This window comes from Adiantum capillus-veneris, chromosome 5, assembly GCF_014529385.1.
Source record: "Adiantum capillus-veneris isolate H3 chromosome 5, ASM1452938v2, whole genome shotgun sequence".
Classification (NCBI taxonomy): Eukaryota; Viridiplantae; Streptophyta; class Polypodiopsida; order Polypodiales; family Pteridaceae; genus Adiantum; species Adiantum capillus-veneris.
In genome coordinates, this window is record NC_140935.1 from 88,211,402 (window position 1) to 88,228,101 (window position 16,700).

Here is a 16,700-nt window from a genome sequence, read left to right on the forward strand (position 1 = left end):
GGGCACCATCTTCAGCCTGGGGACTGCTTGAGCTGCAAGCAACTTCTTTTTCCAGCCTGTGAAGAGCTTGTGAGTGCCAGAGAACTATAAATAGGACCCCTTGCTTCACAATTTGACAGACTCGGAGCCTTGACACTCTCTCTCTCATCTAGAGAGAACGCTACACAGAAATCACTAGAGATTAAGCTCTAGTCGATTAACCTAAACGGTAATTAGCCTAATCCTTCTTAATTAGCAAGTCTAGATTAATCTATTTGGTTAATAAATCAAAGATTAGACCTATGTATACTCATAAACCCTCTCTTAATTAATTATTCTCTGCTGATTGTTGTAATTAAGCTTGGTAATGTTAAGCTAATTAATTATCCTATCATATTAGGACTAAAATTAGCTAAATTAACCATGAATTAATGGGAAATATATTAATTAAGCTTAGATTAAGTTGATGTAATTATCAAAGCTCCATTAGATAGTCATTAAGCTAAGAAAATTACCCTATAATTTTTTGAGTAATTCTCCTAATTAATTAGGCAGAATTACACTGTTTTTTTGAGAAAATTAAAGGAAAAAATAGGCAAATGGATTCAAAATACTTTAAGTTATTTATCAGTGGTTAATTATGTGTTAGGGAACCCGTGATAATTAGGAGAAGCTCAGAAGGTCAGAAATACTCGAATTTTAAGACAAATTAAACAAGGGAAATTAGTAAATTGATTTCAAATGCTTTGAGTTATTTATCAGTGGCTAATTATGTGTTATGAAACCCTTGATAATTAGGAGAAGCTCAGGTAATTTATTTACCTAATTACTTTAGCAGAAATACTCTATTTTGAGGACAAATTAAAAGGGAGAAATTAGTAAATTGATTCAAATTACTTTGAGTTACTTATCAGAGGTTAATTATATATTAGGGAACGCATGATAATTATGTCAAGCTCAGATAATTAATTTATCTAATTATTTTAGGAAAAATACTATGTTTTAAGGACAAATTGAAAGAGAAAAATTAGTAAATTGATTCAAATTGCTTTGAGTTATTTATGAGAGGTTAATTATATGTTAGAAAACTTGTGATAATTATGTCAAGCTTCTATAATTAATTTACCTAATTCGTTTAAAAGAACTACTCTGTTTTTAGAACAAATTAACGAGGGGAAATTAGTAAACTAATTCAAATTTCTTTGAACTATTTATTAAAGGTTAATTATATGTTAGGGAGCCCGTGGTAATTATATGAAGCTTACATAATTTTATAAAAAATTAAAAGGGAGAAATTAGTAAATTGATTCAAATTGCTTTGAGCTATTTATTAGAGGTTAATTATATGTTAGGGAACCAGCGGTAATTATGTCAAGCTCAGATAATTTATTTACCTAATTACTTTAACTAAAATACTCTATTTTTAGGACAAATTAAAAGAGGGAAATTAGTAAATTGATTCAAATTTCTTTGAGTAATTTATTAGAGGTTAATTATATGCTAGGAAATCCATGATAATTATCTCAAGCTCAAATAATTAAGTTACCTAATTACATTAGCAGAAATACTCTATTTTAAGAATAAATTAAAAGGGATAAATTAGTAAATTGATTCAAATTGCTTTGAGTTATTTATCAAAGGTGAAATATATGTGAGGAAACCCGTCATAATTAGGAGAAGCTCAGATAATTAATTTACCTAATTACTTTAGCAAAAATACTCTTTTTTTAGGACAAATTAAAAGAGGAAAATTAGTAAATTGACTCGACAATGCTTTGAGTTATTTATCAGAGGTTAGTTACACCTTAGAAAAACAGTGATAGTTATGTTACCCTCAAATAATTAGTTTACCTAATTATCCTAGTAAAAGTACATTATTTTTAGGGAAAAATAAAAGGGGAAATATAGTAAATTAATTCAAAAACCTTTGATATAAATATCAAAGGTAGAAAACACCTTGAGGAATCCATGATAAATACCCCAATCTCGGATAAATAGTTTAGGTTTTTATGTTCAATAAAAGTAACCGATTTTGCGTATAAAATAGAGAAAGAAAATTAGTAGACGAATTTATCTAAATACCAAATAAATACCTGAGTTCCAAAATCACTATTGAAGGATGGAAAAAATTACCTCAGCATAAATGGTTGGTATAACAAATTACTATCAGTAAAATTCTGTTTAAATTAGACCATAAGTATAGGAGGGAAAGGTTATAAATCAAATTTATGAAAATTCCTAAAGATAAAACATATTCAATTACAATTTAGGATGAGTAATCCATTAGCCAATGGAAATTTATAATTTACTAAGGCTAAAATGTAATATAGACTAAGCATAAACCTAGTTAAAGGACTTTCCAAATTAGATGGTAATTATGGGAAATTACTTATAGCATAAAGAAGTTACAAGAGAAATATCTCATCAAATTAACTATCAAGGATACCTACTTACTTAAAAAATCCTTATTTTAGGTAAAAAAGAAAAAAGAAGATTATTCAATTAAACTTTTAGTCGATTAAGTCTTTTTATAAGGCTGCATACATGGCTCCGAAGAGAACCAGGGGAAATTCTCTTACCGAAGAAGAGGATGTTAGAAACAAAAGAAATAAAGCCACTAATGGCCATGAGGCTGGGCCTAGCCATAGGCCGACGGAGGAAAGTTTGTAGGCTCTAGCCCAGCAGCACATGGACGAGCAGTCCCAGGTGGATTTCTATTTTTTTCAATTAAATCTTTTAAAGTTCATTTTTATAAGTTAGCATTGCATACGTAAGAAGTGAGAAAGAATCAGAAAAGGAATAATTGACCAAAAATGGAAGGTAACTTCCAACGTGCATTTATTTATAATGTAGGAAAGAATTGTTTGGGTTGTAGGAAAGAATTTTTTCGGTTAAAAATGGTTGAATTAGGAAAGATATGATTGATCATCCTTAAAACAGCTTGTCTCAAGACGCCTCCGACTACTTAATATAAATTGATGAATAATGATGGCTTTCTAGCCATGGATAAGTCGGTTACCCCCATTAACGATGAGTTTCTACTCCGTGTCATGTCTTGATGTTTCTACATAAGTTTCGATATCGTTTTTTATCCTAGGGGAGCCGCCCGGTTGTATGGGCAGCTGGTTTGGTGTATGGGCACCTGGAACCTTCGGTGGGGGTTTATGCACTCCGGATTGTGAATAAGGAATGGGTGCCATTTTTTCACCCTTAGGCGGTCTTGATACAAGAAGAGTATTGGTCATGGTTATTATGGACAATGTTTTGATTGACAGTACCCTGTCTTAAGTTTAAAGATGTTTGTTTTCTAAAAGAATGCTTTCAATGTTGTCTTTAATAATTGATTGAAGTAATTACTGTGATGGAAAGTTAAAAGAAATCATTATTTTAAGTTTTAAAACAATGTGATAGTAACTAGAAAATAATTGAATCATGTGTGAGTGCGGGGTGGTAAGTGGGGATTGACTAAGGTTGTCAATCAAGGACGGGTGGACCTGATTAGTCAAGTAACTATCCATCCCTGTGCACTAAAACGTTTAGAAAACTTCTTCACTTGGAAGAGGAGTCCACTAGCGGTTGTGCCCTCAAATCTGTTAGGGGGAAAAAAGCGTTGGTTGAGGATACCTTAGCTCAGTTGTGGCAGTTATAGGGCCGAAATAGTCTTTTTGGATTTTTAATACGTTATCCCGTTTCCGCTGCGAGACAGGACTAGGTCTTCTTCTAAGGCTATAGACCCAAGCCATTGTCAATGGTAAAGGTCTATTCCTTGTATTTTTCTTGTTTAGAGACTCGGATTTTTATTAGAACCAGAGACTTGTCAAGGATCCCATCCTGATCGTGGTATCGGCGGGTTGGGGACCTTACAAAAACTAAGCCGTCTGTGCTTTGCCTGTGCTGCAAAATAATTGATTGCTTCTTCTCTGTCCAACTGTAGTCTTTCCATGTCGAGGATGTGATTTTTCAAATGCATGTTGGGCCGTTGAAGTTGGCTTGCCATCACTCTGAGACTTTGTAGTTGCACCTCAATAGGCAATATTGCCTCCTTGCCAAATATCGAATGATATGGTGTGAACCCCAAAGATGTACGGAATGAGGTTATATAGGCCCACAAAGCTGGGAGTAGATACTTATCCCAATCTCCAGGATGATTGTTAACCTTCTTGGTGATAATTTTACAAACCATTTTATTCACTTTCTCAACTAGGCCATTACTTTGAGGGTAATATGGTGATGAGTGCCTCCTTGTAATGCCTAGTTTTTGCATTAACTCTCCTACCAAGTCTGCTCTGAAACCTGGCCCTCTATCAGAGATGATTTCTAATGGTGTGACAAACCTGCAGCATATGTGCTCATAGACAAACTTAGCTACCTCTACTGTTGTGATTCTCGTAGTGGCCGTAGCTTCCACCCATCTAGTCATATAGTCGTCCCATGATGATGTAGAATTTCCCTGAGTTGGCCCTAGGCAATGGTCCTATGGCATCTATACCCCATTTTTCAAATGGTCCATATGAAAGGACAGGTGTCTGTGGTGCAGGCATAATTGACCTAGTGCCGGTCTTTTGACACAACTTACAAGTCTTACACCAGTGGTGTACATCACGGTTCAGGCTACGCCATACAAAACTAGCCTACCTGCAAGATTTTCCTACTTGCTATATCTAGGTCAAAGTGACCACCACAAACACCGTCATGACAATTGGCTATTACCCCCGTAATTTCATGAGAGAGAGGGACCTTCTTGAGTATTTGGTCCTTACCCTTACAATACAAACCATCATTGATAATAAGCCGATACCTTGTGGCCTTCCGGGTGAGTTATTGCTTCTGTCCCTTTGTTAGATCCAGTGGACATTCCCTTGTTTCCAAAAAATGCATGATGTCAGGTAAGGCGTCACTACCTTGGAATAGAGGGATCTTTAGCTTTATAGCCCCAACCACCCCTTCCTGCAGTCTTTCACTTGTTAGGGCATGAGCTTCATGGTTTTGAGCCCTTGGGATGGGGTGCAATTGAACTTCTTCAAACTTACCCAACAGAGTTTTTACATAACTTAAGTGAGTCCTCAAGCTAGGATTCTTGCATGTCCATACTTTACTTGCCTTACCAAAAGTAGAGCATCCCCAAATACATTAAGGCATTTTACCCCTTGCGAGATGCACCATTGTAAACCCTTGGTTAGTGCTGCATACTCAGCTTCATTGTTAGAATGTGATTCCAAAAAATGACCAAGCGAAAATACCTTGATACCTTTGTCATAAAAGACCACTATGCCTGCAGCTGCTTTGTCGGATGCTCGCTTGTAGGCTCCATCAAAGTAGAGAGAGTGTGCTCTTTCTACCATCATTGGCTCTGGAAGTGATTGAATTCCTTCCACTTTAGATTGCTTCACCTTCTTCTCAAAGTTTTGGTAGGTCATGAGTTCCCCCAAGCTTGCCCTTGTCGTGCTTTCCATGTGTATCGTGTGGTCAAATTCTTGCAGACGAACTAGACATTTAGTAATCCTAGCAGAAACATCCATGTGTTGTACAACATAGGGAAACATGTTATCCATGGTTAGAATCACAAATTGCTTAGGCAACAAATATGACCTAAACTTTGTAGTTGCAAATCTAAGAGCTAGGACTAGGTGTTCCACATGGGTGAAACTTTTCTCTGCTGCTGTCATCATTCGACTGGAGAAATAAATTGTCCTCATGAAAGATGTTGTTGTATCCTTCTGAAGTAGCACAACGCCCAAGGAGTCATCACCCACACTTGAGGTGGCATATAATTTTTCATCCCACTTAGGTGATGAGATAGTTGGTAGGGTGGCTAAGACCTCCTTCACCTTGTTGTAGTGATGTTCACTGTCCTCATCCTAGGTGAAAGTTGATCTTTGAGTGATCTGTTGCAGTGGTGATGCCTAATTTCCATCGTGGCCTTGATGGCCTCTTGCTAGTCTCTCCTTTCATGCTTCTCTCATCATCAGATTATGTAGCTTTCTCTCTCCTAGATATTTTTACAATCATGGCTTCAAATGGTTCTACAAAGGTTACCTTGTCCTTACCCTTATCCCTCTTCTTTGCTCTGGGTGGATCCACTACTACGGCCTTTCCTTTCTCTTCTAGCCTTATGATGTTTACAGGGCGATCAGGTGGTGGTGCCGGTGGAAGAGGTGGAATGGGTGCTTGTGGTGGTGCCTGGGGTGGATGTAGAATTTGTGTTGGTGGGTCTGGTGCTCGGGGTGGGGGTGTTCTTTCTCTAGGAGGTGACAATTGGTTCCTCCTACCTTCTCTATTATAGTTTTGTCGTGGTTTGGGACACTAGTACATACTGTGACCATCTTCTCTGTGGTTGTAGCAGTGATACTCCCTGTTTTATTGTTGTGCTCTTCTCGGGTCTTCATCTCTTTCTTGATTCCTTCCTTGCTGTATCAAGTGGACAGACAAATTCTGCAGTTGGTCAGTAATATGGGCCAAACATATCTTGTTGGTCATTTCTTACCCCAGGAGCCGGTGGTGGTGGAGGAATGGTGGTTGTCATGGTTGTTGGTCAACGCAATGTTCCCGCTTTTGTTGACTCGGTTTCTTTGGCTTTCATTTGCAGCTTCTTGTCCTTAAGGCGAGCAATCTCGACGGCTAACTCGTACGTAGCCGGGAGTCTACCCTTCACCTTCTCCTTGAGAAGCGTCCATAAGCTATGTGTGAACCGATCCTTTTTTAGTAAATGAGGTGCATCTTCCCCTCTTGCTAGTGACTCAAACCACCGTTCCCACAAATCCACAAATTTGGACTCATAGGTGGCATATTCTAAAAGACCCTCCTGTTTCAAGTCTCTCAACTTGTCCCACAGCTTCTCTGAAGTGGTACCTCCCTCAAAGTGCCTCTAAAAAGAAGTTTTTAAAGGCTCCCAGTTCTCCTTAGTTGCTTGTGGATGTGCGTTGTACCATGACCTAGCTTCTAGCTTCATGAGATTCTTAAAGATTCTAACCCGGGATATGATTTCAACTTTATCCTTCTTCTTCTTGGAGCCCGGCCTATGTATATCCACTGAGTTTTTGGTTGGCTCTTCCTTTGCAAATCAATTATCGTTACACTGACACTCGAGCTTTGATGGAGATGCGGAGTTCGTCTAGTTGTGCTTGGAGCTCTTCTTCTTTTGTCGTCCAGTTAGCGAACCCTGCTAACCATTCATCCATCCATAAAAGTTTAGGGGTTTCAGTTGTAAACTGGAGGGTTTCATGAAAGGATCCTCAGTGGGGGTGCCAAGAAAATGATGGTCAGAAATGACATCCATATGATGTGGCCTCTACACCACACATAGCCTGAACATCCCGAAGCATCATCTCAAGGTAGGAGTAATCCTATAGGTAGAGAGGGGCACCACCTAGCATAAGTGCAGCTAGGATGCAGACATACATAAGCTAGGCTAGCAAAAAGTGAAATGCCCTCTAGGTAACCAACATGAAATGGTGGTACAGCAAACGCCCACATGTAGAAAATGTCTAGTCAACAGTTAGGAGTGTGTGTACGAGGGAGGTATGTGACAAGGTCGGAATGGAGCATACTGACTGATTGGAGAGTTCGCACATGATGGAGCACAAGAAGAGTGATAAATAAGGGACGAAACATCCCGCAAATGTGAGAAAATAAAACTAAGGAGAACAGAGAATGGACCCCAAATATCAAGACAACATAGCACCCTTTTATTGGCGATGATGATACTTACAAATGGTGGTCTTGATGGTTACAAACCTGGCTATTGGCACTAGGGATGCAGGATGGAATGCAAGCTCCATATGGTGCATGGCGGAATTGGAGTTAGCGGGAAGGTTAGTTGAGGGAATACATCAAGATGATGCAGCCACTGACGACGTCAATCACAAACATCGAGAGCGGCCCAAGGTAGCATGGTGTCGATGCATTCAACTCAAGCATGCTCATGTTGCCTTGCGGAAGAGTAGTGACTACCTTATGTGCATGGAGTGGTCGTGACTAGTAACTCAACCATGGTGTGGTGGAGAATGGGAAAACAGTGATGTTGCCAATGCTAAAATGCCCAAGATTGCAACTCAACATGATGCCATGAGTTCTCTAGCTTGGGGTGCATTATGTGCTTAGTGGTGCTTACAATGTAGAGTGCATGGAGCTAGTGTATTCCTCCTTCAATTGTGTCCCCTTTTTGTGCTTAGCGGAGGCCTCTTTATATAGGCTTGAGAGGTGGTCCTTACCCAATGGTCCTTGATAATATCCACTGGTCGCTGTAGAAGGTCTAGATGCCTCTCTAGGAAGAGAGATAGAGAGAGAGAAGGTAGACATAGAGAGAGGAAAGAGTGGGGTGGGGGAGAGTTTTTTTACAATCCACTAGCCATGGCTAGGTTATTAGGGAAGAGTGGGGGTTTCGGGCATTTACAAGGTTTTTGTTGATGGTTTAGGTGGTCGGTGTGAGGTTTAGGGCTGCCAAAATTGGCATTTGTTGCGAGAAGCCGAGATGCTATGTGTTAACTCCTTTCGGTGCCGGCCGGGGCGTGCCTTCGGCGCCACTTCTTGTTTTGGTGTTAGCGGCGCGCGAGCTGGCCGTCTTCTTTTTGTTGTTGGCATTGCTTTCCTTTGGTTTTATTATTATGGGTGCATATAAGCGTGCATGTGTATATGGGTGAGTTTGTTTATGCATGTCGGTATGTGTGTATGTGTGTATGTGTTTATACATGCGTGTAAGCGTGCTTGTGGGTGTGTGTGTGTATGTATATAATTTTGAATGTGGGTGTGTAAGTGTGTGTGTGTGTGTATTGAGTGTGTGTGTGTGTGTAGGAACGAGGGAGAGAGTGATTATAAATATTTATATATATATTTTAAAAAAAACTACGTGTAGCTTCTTACAGAGAACGAGGGGGGGGAAGAAGGAGATGGTGTGGGTGAGAGGGGGGGAAGATGGTGAGGGAATGGGGAGAGGTGGTGTGTGTGTGTGTGTGGGTGTGTGTGTGTATTCTTAAGAGAGAGAGAGAGAGAGAGAGAGAGAGAGAGAGAGAGAGAGAGAGAGAGAGAGAGAGAAAAGAGTCACCCAGCTGCGCCTGCACAAGCCTGGACGAGAGCGCCAGAGAGGGAGATGGAGAGCGAGCTGTTGCCGACACAGTTAGCGACGGAGGGAGTGTGAGAGGCTGTGTGTGTGTGTGTGGATAAGAGAGAGAGAGAGAGAGAGACTTCATCCTGTTTTATTGCGCCTTTGGGCCTCCGACACAGAGCGAGCGGGAGAGCGGGGTGAGGTGGCGAGGGATGGAGAAGGTGAAGGAGTGGGTGAGTATAAGAGAGAGAGAGAGAGAGAGAGAGAGGGCCTGTTTTTTCTGCGCCTTCGGGCTGGTCCAGAGAACGCGCGAGAGGAAGAGAGAGAGGGGGGGGGGGGGGGGGGGGGACTTCGGGCTGCTTTTGGCCAACCGTGAGCGAGGAAGGGGGGGGAGTCAATAAGGTCAAAAGGTGGGTAATAAGGAAGAGAGAGAGTGCATTATTATGCCTCCCTTGCGGGTTGTTCACACGCAGCGAAAGGGATAATGAGGGAGAGAGAGAGTGAGAGAGGAGGAAGAAGAAAGAGATAGAGGGAAAGAGGGAAAGGAGAGAGAGAGAGAGAGAGAGAGAGAGAGAGAGAGAGAGAGAGAGGAGAGAGAGAGAGAGAGAATATTATTATTGCATGGCGGGTTCCTCCACCGAGGGGGAGAGAGAGTGAGAGGGGGGAAAAGATAGTCTGAGAGAAAGGGAACACGGCCCACTGGTGGGAAGAAACAAGAGGGGATAGAGGGGTATATGTGAGCCCAAGAGGGGGGATAAGAGAGAGAGAGTGTAGAAAAATCATGAAAGAGAAAGAGAGAGATTTAAAAAAAATAACGGCGGCCCGCTATAGCAATAGAGAGGTCCTTGATATTTTATGCGCCCTTTGCGGTTTGGTGATAGTGATAATAAGGCAAAAAATTGCTTTTTTGTGGTTTTCTTTACCTCCGGCTCCTCTTATGGTGATTCAAGCGGTTCTCGGTTTCTAGATCCGAGAACTCTAAACTCTAAGGCCAGGCTAGAGGGCGGTGCGGCTAACCCAATGTCAACAGCAACCTTATTTTTGGTGAGTTGGCAGCCATGGTGATAGGGATAGATAGAGAGAGATAGTGAGCCTAATAGTGCGTTCTCTAGAGGTGACTCATAGAAACGGAGGTCTCTATTAGTTTGAGTGTGTGGTGACCATTGGACTCAAGGTGTAGACATGGTTTCTTCACATAGTGCTATTTCCCAAAATGCTACACTAAATCCCCTTTCTCTTGATACAAATGTTTCCAATACCTCCCACCAAAATGCTACCAAGTGCTGACCCCCCCGATAGTGACCTCTCAATGCCTTTTTATAGGTGCTCGCTGCTTTAGGTTTAGGGAAATATGATTAGGTTAGGGCCCTAATCAGGGGAGACAAAGCAAGGTGGTGGGTCCCAGATGGTTGACTCTTGGCTTGATTTAAGAGGATTTAAAAATTGAAAACTCCTAGGTGGGCCTCTGTGAACATCACCTAGAGAGAGATGACAATTTACAATTGGGGTTTTTTACAAGATTTGGCTTGAAACTGGAAAGATAATGAAAACCTACGGATATTACTGCAAAGATGCATCATGGACCACATGCCGATGAATCGCGGGCCTCGTTGGTGTGCCGGTGTAGCGTGTTTGCCAGTTTCGGGGCCGACCAGGGCATGCCTTCGGTGTCTTTCCTTGATTTAGTGTTTTGGTCGCGTGACTTGGCCGTCCTTCTTTGGCATCGATGTCGAATCCTTCAATTTTTTTATTTCTTGTGTGTGCCTATGGCGTGCTGTGCTGTGTGTATATGTGAGTGTGTATGTTGGATTTTGCTTATGAGTGCGTATGCACGTTCTTGTGTGTGTGTGTAATTGTTGTGAGTGTGAGTATGTGCATTTTATATGTGTTGGTGCTTGTATGTGTGTGGGTACCTGTATATATATACGGGGTTGTGTGTGTGTATGTGGGTGAGTGTGTGTGTGTGAACAATGTGTCGGTAGGTGTGTGTGGGAACAAGAGTGTAATAAGATTATGTATTACTATATTATATATATATATATCAAGATCTTGTCGGCTCGTCGACTGCACAAAACAAGGGAGAGGGTGAGAGAACATGAGTGAGCGCTGTCGAGAAATTTGCGGTCTTGCCAGGAAAGCACCGGGCTTATGGTTGTGAGAGTTTGTGAGAGAACTCAACAAAAACTATATGAAGGAGTTAACACTAGGTTGGTAGCCTAACAGGACATAAAAGTGTCCTTTCAGGGTTTTGAAAAAAACCTCCAAAACCATAGTAGATCCACTCATTTTGTAAAATCCTTTCATGAGGTTATAGTTCAAGGCCTACTAAACATGGAAAAAATAAGAAACTTGTAAAATTTCTCATCTTTTGGTCACACCAAGCCTCCAAAGTTGATGGACCAGTGAATTTTCATCAAAACATTCATTTCTTACATTTTGTTGCATAAAAATAAGATTAGGGATTTTTGTAGGACTTGAGATAAATTCCCTAGTTAACTTCAATGGGTTGGTGATGAGAACATATGATTGCTTCTCACTCACTATTTTTTGTTTTTCAAAAAAAAATAGGTACAAAAAAGTTGAATTTTTATCATTCTACAAACCTATCATCAAAGTTTCTATAGCCACGTTCAATACAAATAATATATGCATGTTTTCTTAGTTCCCTATTGTCCTTTATGTTCATAAGGAGCCATGGAGCATGTCAAAAGAATAATACATCTCTTACCAAGGGGAATCTTGGGGACAAAGATGAAGTGTTAAATACAGCAAACATGAAAAAACTGGGTTGAACATATGAGTTGTAGAATCCCATAGAAACTATTCAATATCTAGTCAAATTTGATCCTTATGACTAGATATGGTTACTACCTACAAAATGCATGTAGTTGTCACAAGAAACTAACAATATTGAAAAAGCTCTACTTGATATACTAGAATGTTTTGTTTTCTTTCATAATTGATTAAATTAACCATCGTTGTGTACTATGCAAAATAGGGTATTAGGTGCCCCAAAACTCAAGGAATGTTAGCTTTATGTTACAATATGCGACATAGAAAATCAAAAATGAATTTGGATATCATGAAATCCACCAAAAAAATCATAGAAGAGCTAAAATTGGCTAAAAAACAGGATTTGACAATTTTTGTAATTTGGTCATTACTTACAACTTTAATATTTATTTCTCCCTAGAAGCATTAGGACATGTTGAGGACTACTAAAAATAGTTCTTTAGCATTATAGACCTCACAAACATGAATTCTAGAGTGGTATAGTTGCAAAAAGTTGAAAAAAGCCAAAAACAGGACCCGTTTTTTCACACAATTTAGGTTGTGAAATGTTGTGCAAGGACAATGTTAAAGATGGAATTGATATTCCAAAAAAATGTCGAGTTTTTATCAGCTCATGAGACAAATTTCTAGATAGATAGCACCTCAAAATCCATTTTGAAACTCTTGACATAATTCAAGGAAAATGGTCACTTCACAGGACATAAAAGTGTCCCATTACCAACCTAGTGTTAAACCATAGATGCCATGAAGACTAGGGTTTGGAAAGAAGTGCAATCAAAGAAGACTCACTCTTTCTCTCTTGCACTCACACACACAAAGAAAGAACACAAAAGAGAATGTCAAAACAATACAAAAATGAAAACATCAAGGCTATGGTCATATCGTATCATGGGTAATATGAAAGGGTTAATAGATGAGTTAATGACATTCAATCATGACTGACCAAATAGGCTACGAATTGTTCTTTGGAATTGTAGTTTTGTGCTTACCATAATATAAATATTTTGTCTAGTGATTGGGATTAATTGTGTGTACAAATCCTCTTGGTTCATAGCAAGATAACTACGCTTACGTCAAAAGAAAAGTTATAGTCTATGAGAGGTAGTATGATGGGATCCGGTGATAGAAGTATTTCATGAAGCCTTTCTGGGCCAAAGAGAAACACTATACGTTGTTGAAAGTGTATTTTTCGGCTAATCCATACGTTAATTCTAATAGATCGTACAGAGTGAAAGTGATAGAAATGATCATCATGTGGGTTATTCATCTAGGATAGTATGTGAGAAATGTAGATATGAGAGAAGTGAAGAGATGAGAAGTTTCCCTCCCAAGCCCTATTCTTGCCCGTAGGCAATAAGGATACTGCGGGGAGAGATGTACCTGTAGAAAAGAGAACCTAGAATTTGCAGAGAGGATGAATTACTAAGAATGAGAGAGATAGGTTTGGTTAAGGAGATGAGATTAGATACATACATATATATATATATATATATATATATATATATATATGTCGGATTAGAGATGAAAAAGAAAACAACAAGAAATCAAGAAAACATCAATGTAGAACACATCTTACTTGACAAACCCTTCAGAACCATTGTTGATGGAGAGAGAAGAAGAGGGAAGCACTCCACTTGGATTGACACGCCAAGTACAACACCTTCTTTGCTTAGAGTTGATCTTCCAAGGATAGCGTACAAGAATGGCTAGTCTTCCTCTAGGAGAAAGTGTAGGCTTCGGCTTATGTTAATGGGGCTAAGTACAATTAGGCATTACTACTCACTCCCTCAAGAATTCCTCTCATCAATGGATTGAATGCTTGAGTTCTTTTTCAAGGAAGAAGAGGTCCCCTTTTATAGGTGAAGGGAACCCCCAAGGGTTTACACAAGAAGAGAGGAGCCAGTGTGAATAGGAATTGGAAAAGTTGGAAATGAGTTGTCTCTGCATGATGTGGGCATACTGGGGTCCAGTATTTTGATCATATCTTCTCAACCGTGGCTCCAAATAAAAAAGTAAAAATATGGACAGAAACTTCAGCTCATTAGCTACGATTTTCATTCTAAATTCATTTTCCAATTCGGATTGGAACCTTGTGTAAAAAATTCATCAAAATAGGGCCCATTTCTGGCAGCAAAAGTCTTCCCGTGGTCCCCTTAGCCTAGACTTTCATTTAATTCCAAAGGACACCTCATGCCATATGAAAGCATGACATTGCTCCTTGACAAAGTTTTGTAATCATGCTTGCAATAATGCATTAAAATAAGTGTATCTTTGAAATCATACCACCTCGTGTCCCACTAGAATTTGATTCCCTCCTAGTAGCTATTTAAAAAGAAATATAAGAAAAGTATAAAAAAACATAGAATATATATATATTGGAGTTTACCCCAGATATAGGATCTAGCTAGGGTGTGAGATGATAATGAGATAGTAGAAATAAAGAATCAATGCTTTTTGCCCCAAGTTAAAGAGGCGGATCTATTAAGCTTTTCCCATAGTATTTTCTGATGGTAAAGTAAGGATAGGTTACCCTTGAGAAAAATAATAGGATGATATAGAAGGCTTATTATTATACTTAAATATGCATATGTATATTATAGGAAAGATAATTATGTATCTAAAAAGTTACAAGATAGATCTTGTAGCATGCGTTCCCACTATGTACGTGTCACAACACGACAGCGCGTGCGGGTGTGAGAGGAGTGGAGATGGTGTGTGTGTGTGTGTGTGTTACTGCAAGGGTGTGTGTGTGTGTGTTATGATAGAGAGAGAGGGAGTTTTGTTTCTAGCTACACCCGCATGGCTGCTACACAGCGAGTGCATGCGCACGCGAGAGAGAGAGAGAGAGAGAGAGAGAGAGAGAGAGAGAGAGAGAGAGAGAGAGTGGCATAGCGAGCGGTGCTGAGAGAGGGGGGGGGAAAGGGGTGAGGGGGAAGTTTGTGTGGTGGGGGGTTATGCGAGAGAGAGAGAGAGAGAGAGAGAGAGAGAGAGAGAGAGAGAGAGAGAGAGACAGAGAGAGAGATAGTTGTTTTCCTGCGCCTTCCGGCTGAATCGACATGGGAGCAAGAGAGATATGATGGCATTCGAGGGTGAGGGAGAGAGAGAGTATCGGGGTAGGTAGGGATGTGCAGGGAGAGTGTGAAGGGTGTGTGTGTGTGTGCGGTCATGTGTAGGTAACGGGAAGGAGAGAGAGAGAGAGGCTCTATCGTGCTGCATGGGGCTGTCGGGGCTGATAGGAAACGAGAGGGGGAAGAGAGACTCAACGGGGTGGGGAGCGGGTGAGAGAGTTGGGGGGTGAGGGGGGGGGGGGAAGATGGGGTGTGTGTGGGTGTGAATGAGAGAGAGAGATTCTATTCCATGCTGGCCCACATGCCTCCATAGAGATGGAGAGGGAATCAATGAGAGAGAGAGAGAGAGAGAGAGAGAGAGAGAGAGAGAGAGAGAGAGAGAGAGAGAGAGAGAGAGAGAGAGAGAGAGAGAGAGAGAGAGAGAGAAGGAAAAAGTGAGGGCTGAGGGAAGGGATGAGGGAGAGAGAGAGTGTGAGGATAGGGTGAGTGGGTGGGGGTGTATGTGAGGGAACTTATAGACAAGAGAGAGAACCCATTTTCTTTACTCATGCATGGCCGCCCCGGTTGACGGAGATGTCATCTTGCACTCTATATTGGGCTTGGTTACAGAGAGTGAGAGAGGGAGTGTGAGAATGAGAGGGAGTGTGAGTGAGAGACTAAGTATGCATGGCGGCCCCGGCTTGGTTGACGAACAAGAGAGAGAGAGAGAGAGAGAGAGAGAGAGAGAGAGAGAGAGAGAGAGAGTTTGGCTACATGTGATAATGGAGGAGGGAGTGGGGAGGGTGATGCCGAAGGAGGGGCAGCCCGCTGTGGGCGCATGCATGGGAGGGAAGAGGGTGGCAGTAGTGCAGGGGAGGGAATTTTTTTTTTTTTAATATTATTCGCATTTTAAAGCTTCTCCAATTGAGTTTGTTCCCGCGGCCATGGCTCATCAAAGCCAGTCATCGGAGGGCTAATAATGGGCAATGACGGGCCCTGACCAGGGGTGCCGCTAGAGCTGGGCCATGTGGGCCATGGCGGGGGCGAAGGCGGGGGGGAGAAGCAAGCAGTCGATGCATGTCAAGCTAGCCAATGTGAAATGAACAAGGGCACCACCTAGCTTTGAGCGGCTAGGACGCAGACAACGGTGATTTGAAGTAATACAAACTCTGCTCAGAGAGAGAGAGAGAGAGAGAGAGAGAGAGAGAGAGAGAGAGAGAGAGAGAGAGAGAGAGAGAGAGAGAGAGAGAGACGCATGTGATGAAATGCCCTCGGGGTATGAGGAAAAACTGGTTTAATGAAATATTTACAACAACTTTTTTCTTGACAAGGTGGCAACCATGGTGATAGAGAGAGATAGTGAGCCTAATAGTGCATTCTCTTGAGGTGACTCATAGACACGAAAGTTTCTAATAGGGCGAGTGTGTGGCGACCATTGGAGTCAAGGTGTAGACATGGCTTCTTCACATAGTCTTATTTCCCAAAATGCTACACTAAATCCCCTCTCTCTTGATACAAGTGTTTCCAATCCCTCCCACCAAAATGCTACCAAGTGTTGACACCCCCCCCCCCCCCCTCGATAGTGACCTCTCAGTGCCTTTTTATAGGTGCTGGTTGCTTTAGGTTTAGGAGAGTCTGATTAGGGTAGGGACCTAATCAGGGGAGACAAAGCAAGGGTGTGGGTCCTAGATGGTTGAACCTTGTTTTGTCTTAGGAGGATTTAAAAATTGAAACTCCTAGGTGTGCCTTTGTGACCATCACCTAGAGAGAGGTGACAATTTACAATTGGGGTTTTTTACAAGTTTTGGCTTGAAATTGGAAAAATAATGACAACCTACGGA